Consider the following 15513-nt stretch of genomic DNA (forward strand, 5'->3'; position numbering starts at 1 on the left):
CTCCTCTGTCCATGGCATTTTCCAGGCAAGAATACTGGAGTGAGTTGCTGTTTCCTTCTCCAAAAGGATTGATAGTGAGATTCTAAACCTGGTGGGATTGGAAAGGAGAGACCCGCATGGGTGAGTGTTGGCCCTTCATGTTGAGACGTAGGGAGTTCTTTGCCTCTGTGATTACATGTGAGGTCTGTGTCCTGTTCCAGGAGATGCAGTGATGGAAAGACAAGTTGTGCCTTCAGAAAGCAGGCAGGCAGCTGCGAGCTACCTCGAGGTTTAGAGGTAATCGCAATAGCATGTTTCTGTTGTAATGAAGTGGCACTCTGGAAGAAAGGAAAAGGAGCACCTGTTTGGGAGAATCAGAGGTTTCCAGGGAGGTGGTGGTGTCGGAGCTTAGCCTTGAAGATTGAATAGGAGTTTTTCTGGCCAAAAAGCAGGAGGAAGATATAATAGCATAGAGTGTGAGAGACTGTTTTGGGATTACTTTAGTGTTAGGACAAGAGGCTAGGTAAGATAAAGGAACTTGTCCTGGTAAAATAACTTTTTATTTGCTGTGTTTTTCCATATTTAGTTTATTTAGCTTCAGCACTCTGAACTTTTGTAAGGAAATGTTTCTATTGCTTCTTATAGCCTCATGGAAGTACCTCTGCTGTGGTTCCCAAGTCGGCTGCCAAGGATAAATTGTCTCTTGCCTCCATTTTGTGAAATTAAACAGGGAAGGTAATGATACCATTAGCCAGGGAGGAAAAAATCCTAAAATCCTTTCCTTTGGTGAATGCCTGGAGCACGTAGGCTTGTTGTATGAGACTGCAGCATCAGAACACGGCTTCAAGAGCACCTGACTTGAGAGGAACATAATTATTTACCTTTCCCATAAAGTTTTATGGTGCCCCTGAAACTTTCCCAGAATTGTAATATCTAGTGCTGAAGTCCTTTTACTCTGGATCTAGCCTTGATTTTTTTTTTTTTTTTCTTTTTATCTTCTCTACTCTAATGCTTACTGTGTTGTAATTACTTAGCAGGACTCTAAACTTCAAATGGTGTCAGCCGTTATCTCTAGTTTGTCCTGTTTCTCTCTGTTTTGGTCATTTAGAAACCTGCATCTGCAAGTCATTGTTCTGAGTCTCCACATTAGACTGCTAGAGCTAAAAAAGCGCTTGTGGTTTCTTTCCACCAAAGTTTACTTGCTGCAGCCATTTGTTTTCCTGTCCTGTGGATTGGGCCACTGACACAGAATATAGTTAAACTGTTTTCTAAGGACAACCAAAAAGTTCTTTCTAAACTCCAGTTAGATTTATACCCATTGTATTTCTAGGTAGGGGGTGGGGGGTGGCGGCAGCTGCGTTAGCTTTACTGCCATTCGTGGTAATAAAAGTTTATGGGTACTGCCAGGAAGAAAGCGAAAGACAAGGGCAGGAGAAGAAAGAGAAGGCTTGCAGAGGGGCAGGAGAGGTGTTGACTGGGAGCAGGAGAAAGGTGCATATCATTGAAAGAGGTCAAATTTCTCTGACACCTGTTCTAAGTGTCTCTGGGTAGAACCAGTGTCATCTTTTCAGGTGAAATTTTAGTCCTCTCTAAAAATACCCTGGGTGTATTGTTGTGCCAAAAATGACAGTTTTTTTTAATCAAACATTTCTGGATTTAATTTTTAAAAATGTGTTTATATACCTGTGTCTCTGTGTGTCTAGAATTGAGCAGAAAGGGAAACAAAAGCCAACACACTTTAAATATTAGTGGAAATTATAGCTACATTTCAGAAAACCTTTAAGACTTAAAACCATAGATTAAGTCAAGCCCCAGTCAGGCACAGGGTGACAGAAAGGGAAAGGAAGAATAAGTAAGCACATGTGTTTGGGTAAAACTACATCCTGATACCAACGGTATAACAGGACCCATAGAGGGGAACATAGAACAAGAAATCAGCTAAGAGCCTGTGTTTGCCTGGCTTGGTCAGTCAGGGTCTCCTTCCCTTTACGGAGACATTATCAAACAGAAACTTTAGTTCCTCAAAGTGTTTTTTCATCCTTGGACAAAGCAAGCCAAAGAATTAAAATGAGTATGAAGAAAAAAGTATGATTTTAGTTTTTCTGTAGTGATGATAAAAAGTTTTCTCAGATTGTAAGAAATACTAGAGTGAATTAAAGTCTTTGACTCATTTTCAGAGTTGAAAGATCCTATAGAGGTCAGATAGTCCAGTTCTGTGCTGTGAATTCCCCCTAATCCTTGGTAAGTGGGTGTTTAGTCTTTGCCTAAAAATTTCAATTCCTTGCAAAGAGAAGAAACTTAACATACCATGAGATCACTGACTTTCATTCTCTTGAGTGGTTGGTGTTCTCCACCTTCTGTCCCCAACCCTCTGCTTACTCCTTACACTCTGGGGTCTGGATGATCTCATAGGCTCTGATGCTTCCTTCAGTGACTACTCTGTGATGATGACTTTCAAACCAGACCCCTTTTCTGAGCTTGAGACTCCAGTGGTTCATCTCTTTCGTAGACATCACCATCTAGGTGTTTTCCGCGAGACTCAGTGTTATCTTCTCCTTTCCCAGAATCTGTCTCAGGCTTCTTACCTCCTCCAGGCCACGGTATTATTCTCTTTGATTGTCCCAGCCGTAAAGCTGGAGATCATCCTTGACTCTCCTCTTGTTTATCACTCACATAAACTCTTAGTTGCAGCATGTGGGATCTAGTTTGCTTTCAGGGATCGAACTTGGGCCCCTGGAACTGGAAACATGGAGTCTGAGCCCCTAGACCACCAGGGAAGTCCCCACCTCGGCTCTTTCTGCAGCGTCAGCATCTTCATGTGGACTCCAAATTACTGAAATAACCGTCTTTTTCTGCTACCAGCCTTGCGCTCTTCCAATCCATTTTATGTGTGGCTGCCAAAAGGGTTCTCCTCAAACATAAATCTGATTATGTGACTCCCACAGTTCAATTTCCAATGATTCTCCATCGTCTCCACCAGATTCCTTACCATGGCCTGTGACCAGAGTCCCTTCAAGAAGTGGCGCCCTTTTTGCTTTTCTAGCCTTCTCTTTCAACTGATTCTTATTACAGAGTTAGAGATAATTTTATATCACTGAAAGAATGATGAAGGAAATGGCAACCCACTCCAGCATGCTTTCCTGGGAAATCCCGTGGACAGGAGCCTGGCAGGCTATAGTCCATGGGATCGCAAAGAGTCAGACACGACTTAGCAACTAAGCAACAGCAAAAGTGATGACTGAGGACAACTATCTCATATCTTCTCTGTCTCAAGCTAAGCACGTTCATTTAGTTTGTTCACATATCAGGAATTTCAGACTTTTTACTTTCCTGACTACTCTCCTCCACATGTGTTATATTTTGTTAGTTTTCTCTCTTAAAATGTGTGGTTCACTTTTAGATAAAATACAGTTGTCATACAGAGAAACAGGACTTCACAGGTTTGTGGTATTTGGATATAGAATGACACAACTTAATGTGTAGACTTTGCTTTTCCAGTGCCATAAATGTGAATTTGTGTGTATGTGTGTGTCCAGAAATATTTGGGATTGTGGAATCTACTTATATTTAGCAAGTGACCAGGAGACTGACAGAGAAATAAGAAGTCAACTAGTGAATTTATTATATCACTGTGAGTAGAACGGAAACTTCATAATTTGGTCAATGCACTGTCACCCCAGTAGGACAGTCTACACGGGAAGTGGTTACTCTAATCAAAATAGGTCATCTTAGTGAGGAGTGTCACTGAGCCAGGATAGCTGATGGAGCCTCTTTTTACTGAGGATACACTTGCCAGCAGTGCTCTGGACATACTCAGCCATCTCTGTCTCAGACAGTGTTGGGAACTACAGGCAAAATCTTGCTTGTTAAACTCCTGTCCCCACCCCCAAAAGATTAATGTAACATTGTTCTCTTAACAGGCTCACCAGCTGCTGCTAGTGGTAAGGGATCCCCTGCCAGTACAAGAGACACACGACATGCAGGTTTGATCCCTGGGTCGGGAAGATCCCCTGAAGGAGGACATTGCTCCCTACTCCAGAATTCTTGCCTGGAAAATTGCCTGGGCAGAGGAGCCTGATGGGCTACAGTCCATGGGGCCACAAAGAGTTGGACATGACTGAGTGACTGAGCACCTTCTGTTAATACAGTCTTTCCTTTAGCCAGACAGAAACACAATTGACAATGTTTCAGCTTTCTTAATTCACATTCTGCTATAATCCAGCCTCCCAGAAAGTACACCCTGCTCACTTTTGATTGGGTGTGAGTGTTCTCAAATATTTTCAATTATACCTTTTCTTGGAATTACTTATGTTGATAGTCATTTCTAATTCTTTTGGTTCATGCTGTTATTACTCCCAGAGGATGACTTAATTTTCAAGTTGTGAGGACATTTTACTTTGTCCTTTTGTGCTTACTATAGCACATTGCCAACTATTGAAAACTTCTCCAGGTCTGAACCCAGTGATACAGCCTAGAGTATGGCATTCATCTTGCTTGTTTCTAACCTGTGTCTATTAACTCAGCCTAAGATTGAGATCTTGTAAATTTTGAGGACAGCTTTTCCATACTTTGAATTTGTGTCAAGCTTTATTCAGCAAAATCTTTAGTTGTTCCTTATGTATATAATAGTTTATCACGATTTATACTTAGCATTTGTTTTTGAATCCAAATATAATTTTTACCTTCTCTCTATTAAATTTCATTTGTTGAAGTTAACCTTCTGTAAAAACTAGTTTGGATTCTGACTCTGCTGTCCTGCTCTTGGTTATTCTCTAGGATCTATTCATCCTCATGTTTTGGTAACAGTGTCATTAAAAGCTTTATCTAGTTCATTGTTAGTATAACTGCTGAAGCCCCGTAAGTCTTGTGCAGAACTTGCCTACGAGCATTCTGAGTTTTGTTGCTTTATAAACACATCTATTACTCAGCCCATGTTTCCTCATCTTTATCCCTTACCCCTCTAAAAAGACTTGGAGAGCGAAGCTTGTTAAATACCTTTCAAAGAGTCATATAGATTGTTTGCCTTGTAGGTTTGCCAAGAAAAGAAGTAGAGTTACTGGGCAAGACTTGTTCCTCCTGAATCCATGTGTATTTCTAGTGATCACCCATCTTTGTTCAGAAGCCATCTGCTTTATGATCTTTTCTCAAATATTCTTCAAGCTGGGTGATAAGCATAACATTATTACTGATGTTGGTGTTTCATCATATCCATGCTCTTTTGTAATGTTCATGTTAGTATTTTGTAATGTTCATGCTCTTTCCTCATTTTGAAGCATTGGGAGGCCTGTATTCTCTCTTTTAGCAGAGCTCCCAGGTCTCCATAATCCATCAAAGAGTACTTGTCCTCAGCACAGTTCACAGGCAGATTCCTGGTGTGTGACCTTGTCAGCTGGCTGAGTCAGAAGACCTGCAGGGCACGGGGGGCAGCCCTTCTGTGGCCCCCACTGTCCTGGGCTTTGGTTCCCTCACCCCACAGACTCCACTTCCGGCCGTCATCCTGAGGAGGAGACCAAGGAAGGAGGCCGAGTTCAAGTGGGGGTGCGCACTGGACAGAGAGTTCTCTTTAAAGTAGGGGCCGGACCTACCTCTCAAGGACGCTGTAAAATAGAAACATGGAAACTGGAAGGTGGTATTCAAGTGTAAAAATTTTAAAAAGTAATGTAAAAGTAGAGGTGGTTCTTTTTTCCCTGTCGTGTGTTAACTACACTGTTCACTTTAACCAGTGTACCCAGGCCTTTTGCAAATTTTCTCTTCTGGACATAAATTCAAAAGCTCCTTTGGTAGCCCTTGATGGTTTTCTCAAGCTCAGCTCACTGTGGGCTTTTTGCTTCCGGATGTCACCCTGAGCCGCTTTCCCAGCTGTCCATGTTATGCGTTTTTCCTTTTATCTGTGTCTTTTAAAACCTCAGTTCATTGGAGAGCTCTGTGTGCAGAGAGTCTTTTCAGACTCTTCTCCTTTTCTCTGTTGCACATTATAACCAGAATTCCATTTTTTTTTTTTAATATCAAATCATTTAAGTTGTACTTTTTTCTATGTGACTAGAATGAACTGGGGCTTACTGTTTGGTTATATCTCTTTCCACATGTCTTTCTCACTTATCTTCTTTTTTTAGTTCTCTCATTTTGTCTCAGCCTTCTTTCCTAGATTGTTTTAGTGATATAGCTTTAAGAATTATTTACTCTAAAACCCAGAAGTCTAAACCTGTTATTTTATCAAGTCCTGTGTGGATATGAAACATCTTCCTAGTTATTCTTTTAAATTCACTTTAGTTTATAATCTACTTTCAGTCATGTCTGACTCTCTGTGACCTCCTGGACTGTAGCCCGCCACACTCCTCTGTTCGCGGGAATTCTCCCGGCCAGAATACTGAAGTGGGTTGCCATGCCCTCCTCCAGAGGATCTTCCCAACCCAGATGCCGAACCCAGGTCTCGCCCATTGCAGACAGATCCTTTACTGTCTAAGCCACTGCTGCTGCTGCTGCTGCTGCTAAGTCGCTTCAGTCGTGTCCAGCTCTATGCGACCCCATAGACGGCAGCCCACCAGGCTCCCCGTCCCTGGGATTCTCCAGGCAAGAACACTGGAGTGGGTTGCCATTTCCTTCTCCAATGCATGAAAGTGAAAAGTGAAAGTGAAGTCACTCAGTCCTGTCCCACTCTTTGAGACCCCATGGACTGCAGCCCACCAGACTCCTCCATCCATGGGATTTTCCAGGCAAGAGTACTGGAGTGGGGTGCCATTGCCTTCTCCAGTCTGAGCCACTAGGGAAGCCCCAATTTACTTTCAACTAAGTTTGAAATGTTCACTGTCTCCAGGGCAGTAATCATGTTTTCTACTTCTTTTGTATTTTCCTTGTGCCTACATGCTCAGTCGTGTCTGACTCTGCGACCCTATCAACTGTAGCCCACCAGGCTCCTCTGTCCATGGGATTCTCCAGACAGGAAAGCTGGAGTGGGCTGCCATGCTCCCCTCCAGGTGATCTTCCCGACCCAGGGATAGAACTTGCATCTCCTGCAGTTCCTGCATTGCAGGCAGATGCTTTACCGCTGAGCTACCGGGGAAGTCCCATTACCTGGCCCACAGTGGGTGATCAGTAAATATTTGTGGGATTAATTAACCAAGGATAGTTTAGCTAGAATTCTGTTCTTGAGAACTTCCTAAAACATATGATGCACCTTCCCTTTTAGAGTCTCAAGCAGGGTTCACTTTTCTTTCCTCTGAAGTTTTTGTAATTTCTGTTCCCTAAGCATGTCCCACATTCCTGTCCCCAGCAATTGTAGCCAACTTGAGAGTTACTCTCAGGTTTTCCAGTTAACCATTGCTCTTCAGCCAGCTGATTTCTTCCCAGTAGTTGTATTCATATCCAGAATGTTTCTTTCTCTATGTGAGAGATGGAGACTAAGCAAGGCATTATCAGCTAAAACCTTAAGTTTTAGCTGTAGGAGAGCTCTAGCAAATATCCCAAATGTTGAAGTCCCCATTACAGCTTGGTTTCTTTCTGTGTCAGCTTCAGCCTCTAAAATAATCCAGATCAGCAGTTCTTTATGTTTCTAAGTCCCATCCCTTCAAATCTCAGTGATGCTTAGGTGGTATTATCACCTATTTTTAGCTCATTTTTATAATGCCAATTTTCTTTATTTAATCCTATTCTGGACATGGGTTTGCAGGGATCTAAAGCTACATTGTTGCTCACACCCTTCCCATTTCTTCTTCTGCAATAAATAACTTGCTGGACCATTCTCACTATTGTCATTTTTTAAAGAGAGCATGACCAGCTGCTTTCATTGTTTCAGTAATATCTGAACTTTTTCTATCTCTTTTCCCACTTTAAGCTTAAAGTCCATTTGATCAGTAAGTCAAAAATTACACAGTAACTTCTGAGAATATGTTCAGAGGAAACAAAAACACTAACTGGAAAAGATATCTGCACCTCCATGTTCATAGCAGCATTATTTACACTAGCCAAGATATGGAAATGACCTAAGTGTCCATCAGTGAGTGAATAGATGAAGGACTTATGCACACACACACATACACACATACGCACTTGAGACAGGTTCAGAAAAGTGAAACATAAATGAGGTTGGAGAAATAAAGAAAAGCTTTGTAGAAAAGGGGAACTCCATTAGGCTTTCAAAATAAAAGTACAGATGAAAGGAAGGACCATTTTTATGTTTAGATTTTCCAGAGCTTGGTGGTAAGATTGATTATGGCATGTCTGTTGGTTGATGAATGGTGAGACAGGCAAATAATGGAAAATAAAGTTAAGTAGTTAGGGTGGAGCCAAATTATGGGGTTTAATAAAAGCTAGGCAAAGAAGTTGAGATTGGAGTGGAAAAAAGGAGACAGCTTCAAAGTTTTTGAGCCTCCAAATGACATCATCCAAATTCTGTATACAGAGCCGTGATTTAGAGAAGGGTGAGGATGGCGTCGAGAAGACCCACTTGAACGCTGGTACCATCACACAGGGCTTCCCAGGTGGCGCTAGTGGCAAAGAACTTACTTGCCTGTGCAGGAGACATAAGAGACACAGGTTCAATCTCTGGATCGGGAAGATCCCCTGAAGGAAGGCACAGCAACCCACTCTAGTATTCTTGCCTGGAGAATTCCTTGGACAGAGGAGCCTGGTGGGCTGCAGTCTATGGGGTCGGAAAGAGTCGGACACGACTGAAGCGCCCAGCACGCAGGCATGCACCATCATGTTACTGACAGTGTGGTCAGGGCCTGGACTACCCAGTGGCAGAAGGATGGGTGAGGAGTAAGATGCGATGGGAGAGAGATTTCAACAGATTTTATTAATGAACCTGAAATGGGAAAGGGAGAGGTGGATGAAGGCTGCTTTCCAAGATTCTGATTGGGAGAAAGGTTAGTGCCATGGCTAGAAATGGGGTTGTTAGCAAACTGGCTGTGGGGTAGGAGTTACGCATTTACTTTCTGACGTAATTAAATGTAAGTTTTTTGTAAGATGTTTAAGTTGAAATAACAGCAAGAATGAAGATGGAAAGATAAGAAGACGTGTTGCTCATTCTTGAGGAGTATGGCTTACAGGCGGGGAGGGTAATTTCTCTCTGAAAGTTCAAAGTCAGAGCCAAGAACTGGCATTCATGGATGGCTTCTTAAAGATAAATCTGAAGAGATTCTGGTGTTTATGTCGATTGAAATTACTTTGAAAGTAATCCCCGCCCTTGGTGATAAAAGACATGAAGTGATATTTCAGGAAATTAGAAAGCTTGAAAAGGTATCAAGTTTTCAATTACCTTTGAAAAGGTATCAAAGGAAAAATAGATAATTATTGGTGACTTTCTGGTCTTTTTCTTATGCATCTAGAGGGATAGGAAATGTATACATATATATAAGTATACATTTGATAATATATGTACATGTGATCATATACTACATACACTTTCATAGTTTGCTTTTTTCATTTAATGTTGCACCGTAATTATTTTTCCATGTTGTGAATTACCACTTAAAAGTACTGTTCTTTAAAAGCTATATTTTTCCCCATCATTTAGATTTATAATTATTTAATCAACAGCTTTATTGCTGAACACTTAGATTGCTTTGAAATTTTTTTTACTCTTAATAATACTATAGTAAACTTTGATGAAATATATATTCTTCAGCTGTTGATTAAATAGGAGCCCTCTGAAAGCAAAGACCTCTGTATCCCTAGGACTTGGAAGAATGCCTAGACATAGGAATTGCTTAATTAAAGAAAAAAACAGGTATTGCCAGGATGTAGGAAGACCATTAAATCCTCAGTTCTTCTTACTTCCTTGATTCTGATTCCATGCGTACTTCAGAATCTTCTTATTGTGATTTGGCCGTCGGTAGGAATCTGGTTGTAATGAAATGACTGGCCATGTGTGTCCACACGACAGGCGTTCTTCCTTCTGTCACTGTCATATTTGTCGTTCTCAATCAGTTTTGAGGGGGTACACAGCACAGCGTGTGGGATCTTAGTTCCCTGACCAGAGGTTGTGCCCCCTGCTCTGGATGTTGATGTTTTCTTTTGAAGAGCATTATCACCTTATTTTCCTACGGTAATAAACGCACATTTTGAAGAACTGGCTGACCCAGTTCACAGATTTGTTTTACTTAGGGAAAACTTTAGTAGAAAACTAGAAACTTTCTCATTGTATTAGGGGAAGCCTAGTGTAAAAACCTTTTAACTAAGAGGTATGATTTGAAACATATTTTTGTACTGGAGGCTTCTATTGAACTCTACCTAAACCAAATAAGACCTGCTAAAAGCTGTAGAAATAGATTTATTTTTTATATTCCATCCAGATCTTTTCTGTTGCACCTTCTGCTTATGTTATGTTTTGCCCCCAAGGGAATCACATAAAGCTGTCACCATGTTCATGTGATACTTGGAATGACTGTTCCCTTAGTTACTAAAGGGTTGTATTTGGTTTTGAGTTTTGATCCCAACTGCCTAGGGTTTGGCTTGGACAGATCAGCTACTGAAAACCTAGGAATCTGAATACCTTTCACTAGAGTGTCGTCTGCTCTCACCTGGCTTGGGGATAATATTCTCTCTGGTATGACATCTGTGTCAGAAAATGTTTCCCAATTTGTGTTATAGGAAATATGAATCCTAAAAGATCACTATGTAATTCACCATGTTAAAAGATTCTAGAGTCAAGTTAGGGAAATTCTGTTTCTTCCTTAGGAGATTTATCTGTTTAACCCATTAATCCTCAAATTTATTTCATTCCCGGTACCCGTTTTCACTTAGACATCTAAGAGAAAAATGTTTTATAGAACACACTTGAACAAATGATGCTTTGAGTCATTACTGTGTTGTTTTTCTGCTTGTGAATCAGTTTGGTTCCATTTTAAAGTTTTAGGATTTTTGTTTCTGCTGCAGATTTTAAAGTTTTCTTTATTTTAAAATTGTTACTTTTCTAGTCTGCAATGTATACATTGTTTCAATGATGGATTCATTATGTAGACTTGCCTAGGACTCATCTAAAAGGAATACATGTTAAATTGTTTTTTAAAGATTTTGAAATGTGTTACATGTTAGAATATAAAATGTATCTGTACAAAATAAGGAAAAATAATGAAACCGACCACAAAGTATCTTCCAGGTACTCTAAGAACTAAAACTTTACCAGTATCCCAGAAGCTTCCGGAATGCCCTTTCTCCTCCTCCTCTGAGCTGTCTTTAATTTTATGGTAAACAGGAGTCAGACACGATTTAGCCACTGAACAGCTAGCACTTCCTGGCTTTTACTTACAGTTTCATCACCCTGGAATAGATCCCTTGAGTCAGTATTATTTTTTTAGGTTTGCTTGTTTTTTTGAACTTTACTTAAATGGAAACATACAGTGCATAATCTTCTCTTACTCACTTCCTTTTTTTTCCACTTTATGTTTCTGAGATTTACCCAGGTGGTGGTACCTTGTTCATTTTCACTGTGGTGTAGTTTTCAGTTAGATGAATGTACCGGAATTTTTTTTTATTCCACTTCTATTGATGGCCTTATATTAGACCGTATAATAGAATATATGGTCTATAGAATATAACAGAATGTATTAGACCATATGATAGAATCTTCTATTCTATTCTATCTGTTTCATACTTTTTTTTTTATCTGTAGTAACAATGTCCACTGAATGTTGTTAGGCATTGGCCTTGTGCAGGGGTGTCTTTTCCATTTATACCTAGGAGTAGGATTGGTTAGTCACTGGCTATTCATTTTTACTTAGTAATATACAACTGTTCTCCACAGCAGTTATACCAGTTTAGACCTTTACTAGCAGTGGATAAAAATTCTTATTGTTCTGCTTCCTCAATAGAACAAGATGCTGACAGTCTTTTTGGTGTTTGTGAATCTAGTGTGTGAACTGATACCTCATCTGGGCTTTAATTTTCATTTCTTTGATTAGAATTGTAGTTGGGCATCTTTCATTATGTGTATGGGCCATTTTTGTTTTCTGTGAAATTCCTATTTGGGATTTTTGCTCTTTTGTGTTTTTCTTATTGATTCATAGTAATTCTTTATGTATTTAAGATACATGTATATAGTTTAGAACAGTGCCTGATACATAGTAAGGACGGTATAAGAATAACTATTAATATTATATTACCATTGTATTTAGTTCTTTGTTTTTATGTTTCAAATGTCTTATGCTAGTTTGTAGCTTATTTTTCATTCTGTGATTCTAGTATGTTTTTTAACCTAGTATTTTAATATGTATAAATTAAGTTTTATATAAAATCACCATGGCAAATTCATGGGGCAAATGTTACATTTCATAACCTATAACTTTTCAATCTTCAGTATCATTTTTGTTGCTGCTGCTCATTTTTCCTAACCCCAGGAAAAATTAACCTATTTTGTTTCCTGTTCAAATTACTGTAGTGTAATTCTCTATGTTGTAGCCTAGTTATAGATGCAGCCATCTCTCCAGATGTATTGTAATGATGTTGAAGACAAAATATCTTTGGCTTCATTATTTCAAAATTAAATACTCATAACTTAGGGCCTGCCTGAAATCTGTAACAATTGCCTATAAGAGATTTAAATGAATCCTAAACTATTATTATAGTTGAGTGGTTGAGTCCTCATGATGTTAAATCACAGACTTAAGTTCTTTGAAATATGTAACTTGCTGACCAAGCTGTTAATGGATTATTATCTTCAGCTTAACAGTAGTTCAGAAATCTGATTATCTCCTGATAGATTCTTCCACATACTAGAAGGATGGTAAAAGGGGCATGTTAACAGATTACCAAGTTAACAACAGTGATGATAGACAGCAATGATAATGGTAATAACAGTTTCTCCAGATTGACCACTTAAGTGTCGGGTACTATCCTAAGGCATCACATGTAGTAACTGACAAAAAATTTCCTTGATCAGTGAGAAAACTAAACACTCAGACAGGTGAATTAACTTCTCTAAGATCCCAAAGCTAGAAGAGTGGAATCAGATTCAAACTCAATAAGTCTAGTTGCAGTCTCAGAAGTAGATTCCTAAGGTAGTTATCGACTTGGTATCTGAAGTGTTACCTCACTTAGTTGTAAAAGAGTTTACCTAAAACTCTGTATTGTTGTTTAACATAGTGGTGAAGGAATGGAAAGCTCATTTTCAGTGTGGTGGATGGAATAAAAATAGGAGGAGAGCTTGGAACTGGTGTTGCCTGGTGTGTCAGGCTCCCGTCAAAACACTTTGGATCTTTGTGAGTGGACTGTGGCCTGTGAAAGATTTCAAGAGCTCCAGAGCCTTTAATTCAACAACCCCCCCCCCCCCCCCCCGCCCCTCCGCCCATTTGCCATTGTCAACTATTTGGAGAGGGGAAAATGGGGGAAAGGCTTTAGAAATACCACAGAGAGCTCTCACTGATTTAGAGCTTGCTTGGAGTCCTCCTAAAAGATTTAATAGGGGAATCTTATACAGCTATTCAGGAAAATAGGTAAATATATTTGAAAAGTGTCCACTCATTAACTTTAGGTTAAGAAAATTTCCCCCCTCATAATCTTTATTTTGAGTTTAAAACATTCTCATTGGCTCATGAAGTAATCTTCTTTATGTTGGTATTACTGCTTTGTTGTTGTCCTGACCCTCGGTCATATCTGATTCTTTGCAACCCCAGGGACTGCAGCGCACCAGACTTCCCTGTCCTTCACCAACTCTTGGGGTTTGCTCAGACTCATGTCTGTTGAATCAGTGATGCCATCCAACCATCTTGTCGCCTGTTGTCCCTTCTCCTGCCTTCAGTCTTTTCCAGCATCAGGGTCCCGTACTGCTTTGCCTAATGGCTATTTTCAGATATGATTTTCACTCAGCTGTGGCTTCTTGATTCATTCAGCTATAGCTTAAGTACTTACATGAATTAAGGCCAGTGCATTAGCTCTAAAAATTATAGAGTTAAATAACTAAGTGAAAAGAGTGAAACAAATTATAGCTTCTTATCCATTTTATTTTGAGTGAATTAGCAGAGTTGGAATAACCATGTATAGCAAAGGTAGTTAGTACTGAGGTCAGCCACTGTAGGGTGTTACGATCATGACTCAGCTAGGGTGTGTATCTTAATGGAAAAGTTTTCAAACTTTGCTGTGGGATTTAAATATTATGCCTTTTCCTTTATTGCTTCCCCCTCAAGGAAGGACCAGGAAGGTAGCTCTTTTCCCTCCCTTGTTTGGTCATAATGAAGGATTGCAAGTTAATTAGCTGCATTCAAAGCATCACACAGATTGAATTCCATATTTGTCTTGGAGGGAAGTCCAGACTTCTGTTTGGGGTGATTGAATCTTTGCTTTGTGAGGCTGGGTGCAACTTCCTTGTATTCAAGGGCAGGATCATCTTGTCAACTATGAGATATAAGTCATTTGAAAGAAATGAGCCCCCAAAGTGTGGGTTTTTTTTTTTTAATGTCTCTCTCTGCCCCCTTTCACCCATTCTGTCTCCCCACCTCCCGCCCCGCCCCGTACATCAGAGAGATATTGCAGTTGCTTGCTACTTGGCAGTAGGATCTATGAGGATTAATTGTATACGTTGTTTTCTTTGTGGGTTGGGGACAGAAAATTGCTCATTAACCTTTTCCCAAGTCCCTGAGAAGTACTGGAAACTTTGACAATTAAATATGAAGAATGTAAAAGAAACATGTAAATAAATATTGGGAAGGCAAAAATAAATGCACAATTAGACATCTAAGAAGCATTATTTTTTACATTAGCTCCTTTTATGATTTGAGTTTAAAATGCCCTTGATGTGTCAAAAAGAAACCTTACTAGTTTTTTTTTTTTTTTTAAAGAACGTCATGACCTTTATGCTATATTGACAAAGCCTATTTTGTTTGATTTTTTTTTTAAACAGGGTGGGGGTTTTATACTTTGCTGATTCCCGTGGGGTGGTTATGATTTGTTTCATGGAACAGATCCAGTATTAGAGTGGTAGAGGCCCTGAACCACGAGCCTAATGCTGGCTGCATTTCTAAATATGTGCCCTTCAACAAGTCTTGTCAACTTTGTGAGCCTCTGTTTTTTTTTTTTTGTTTTTTTTTTTGCTTTGTTTCTTTTTTTATCCTTAAATGGGTTTGAGAGAGAGAGTACTGCAGAGTGGTGAAGAGTTCTGGCTATTGAGTCTAGCAGGCTTGTTTTGGATATATCATATCAGATAAGGTACATGTCTCTGAGCCCCATTTTCCCCTACTGCAAAGTGGCAGTAACTTTATGTACTACTCCTTAGGGTTAATGTGAGGATCAAAATCAAATGAGACATTGTATATAAAGTGTTAAGCTTGTTACCTGACTCATGATTAATGCTCAGTTCATTATTATTAATTAAATATTGTTGTTATAGTCAGTAATGTCTGAAGTGATATTAACATTTTATAAAGTTATGAGTTTGGAATTGGATGATCAAATTTGGAAGTTTTGATGTTTAGTAGCATAGGCTTACTGCTGAGAAAATCTTAGAAAATATATGAAAGTAAATACTTAACAGATGGGCAGAATTTTCTAATTTCAGACAATAGTCATTAGTAGCAAGATGTTGTTTAGATGACCTCCCTTCCT

General features: G+C 39.5%; 1 protein-coding gene across 4 annotated transcripts in view; it reads left to right on the forward strand.

The window, feature by feature from the left end:
* Positions 1–15513, forward strand: part of STK38L (serine/threonine kinase 38 like) — an 82644-nt gene that overhangs the window by 8378 nt on the left and 58753 nt on the right. For 2 of the 4 annotated variants that reach the window (XM_061125174.1, XM_061125172.1), the window contains exon 3: positions 3900–3920. The exons of the other annotated variants lie outside the window; for them this stretch is intronic. The gene's annotated coding sequence lies outside the window, so the exon portion shown is untranslated. The remainder of the gene's footprint in view (positions 1–3899; positions 3921–15513) is intronic. 4 annotated transcript variants of the gene reach the window in all.

This window comes from Dama dama, chromosome 22 (assembly GCF_033118175.1).
Source record: "Dama dama isolate Ldn47 chromosome 22, ASM3311817v1, whole genome shotgun sequence".
In the NCBI taxonomy this organism is placed as follows: Eukaryota; Metazoa; Chordata; class Mammalia; order Artiodactyla; family Cervidae; genus Dama; species Dama dama.